Here is a 2,009-nt window from a genome sequence, read left to right as displayed (position 1 = left end):
GTTGAAGTTTGCTTCTGTTTGTACTATCAGGGTGCCTAGATCCTTTCTGATAGGTTAAAAATGTTGGAGAGAGCAGGTGGAGGAAGGCACCGAGGCACAGATGGAATTCTCAGCGGGATACAGATTTATTTCGCATGGGGCACCTTTCCCTCGGGGAGGGGAAAGATGACAGCCCACGGGTTGAGAGCTGGGACTTTATATATGGGGGCTTTAGGGTGTGGAATGGGGGAGTGTTTGGGGGAGAAATCAGGGAGGGGGAAGCAGGAAAAGCAGGTAGGATTAGGGTCTGGAAGTGTTTACTTTTTCCCTCTTAAGAGAAAAGCTGTTGTGATAAACAGCTTCTAAAATCTCTGGTTAACAGGTAGAATCTGCTTATCTTGTCTTTGGAGATCAGAGGAAAGGCAGGCTGCTTTTCAGCAGAGTTTGTTTCCCTTGACTTCAAAGGTCAAGGTGAGGTCCCTGTTGGGGAGCGGGGAAACTGCTGCTGTTTGGAACCCTAACACTTTCTTTATTGGTTATGTAAAGCTGGTTGGTACAGGTTTCAGTTCTCTCAGGTTTAATTTGAAGGGAACTGATGGCTTCAGATCAGGGATTCAGGAGTACCCACAGAAGCCCAATTCAAGTTCCAATCAGGTACACTCAGGCATCCTTTACCACCTAGAGGCAGAATCCAGCCATTCTCAGGCAATCCACCCTCTCAGGTTGTCTGCTAGGATCTCAGCCTTAGCCTACCAAAGCCAGATCTGCCCTGGAGCCTTGGGAGGGGCCTCACAAAATCCCACGTAGGGGGATGGGTATGGCACAATTAGGGGAAGCTCACCACCATGTGGAGGCAGGTGAAGGCTCTCAGGCAGACCTCTGCCATTCTCAGGCCCTCTGCCAGAGGGAGGCATGAGGGAGGCCAGAACTTGGCACTCTGGCAGTCTGCTGAGATCAGAGCCGCTACAGCATGGAGGTTGGAACCCATCCTCTCTGGCTGTCTGCTAGGATCTCAGCCTTAACCCACCAAAGCCAAATCTGCCCTGGGGCCTTGGGAGGGGCCTCATGAAATCCCAGGTAGGGGGATGTATATGGCACAATTAGGAGAAGCTCACCACCATGTGGAGGCAGATGAGGGCTCTCAGGCAGACCACCTGCCATTCTCAGGCCCTCTGCCAGATGGAGGCATGAGAGAGGCCAGAACTTGGCACTCTCTGGCAGTCTGCTGAGATCAGAGCTGCTACACAAATCCTGTAGTACTGTTTTTATGAAGTTTGGTGCACCAGAGCTTGGTGAATATATGTTCATGATTGTAATATATTCTTGGTTAATTGTTCCTTTGATCAGAATGAAATGTGTTAGGGTTCCAAATAGCAGCAGTTTCCCCGAACTTGGCACTCTCTGGCAGTCTGCTGAGATCAGAGCTGCTACACAAATCCTGTAGTACTGTTTTTATGAAGTTTGGTGCACCAGAGCTTGGTGAATATATGTTCATGATTGTAATATATTCTTGGTTAATTGTTCCTTTGATCAGAATGAAGTGACCCTCCTTATCTTTTCTGATTAATTTTACTTTGAAGTCTATTTTATCAGATATTAGAATTTCAACCCCTGCTTGTTTCTTAGTGCCATTTGCTCAGAATATTCTTTTCCAACCTTTACATTAAGGTAGTGCCTGTCCTTGAAGGTGAGATGGATTTTTTGCAGACAGCAAAGAGATGGATTTTGTTTCTTAATCCATTCACTTAGCCTGTGTCTTTTGACTGGGGAGTTCAGTCCATTGATATTTAAAGTTATTATTGAAAGGTGTGTATTGGTTGCCATCATTTTGATTGCTGTTTGTGTTCTCTGTGTAATTTTGTATTTCCTAGATTGTATCTTTGTTTATTTTCTTTCGTTGCCCCTAGGGTACAGTTGTTTTTGTCTCTGCTGTCTGTATTGCTTTAAGTATTCTTTGAAGGGCTGGTCTTGTGGACATGTATTCTTTCAGGCTAATCGTGTCATGGAAGATTTTTTCTTTCCCCCTCACG

Source organism: Nannospalax galili, unplaced genomic scaffold (genome assembly GCF_000622305.1).
Source record: "Nannospalax galili isolate Female #2095 unplaced genomic scaffold, S.galili_v1.0 scaffold338, whole genome shotgun sequence".
In the NCBI taxonomy this organism is placed as follows: Eukaryota; Metazoa; Chordata; class Mammalia; order Rodentia; family Spalacidae; genus Nannospalax; species Nannospalax galili.
Note: the sequence above shows the minus strand (reverse complement) of the source record.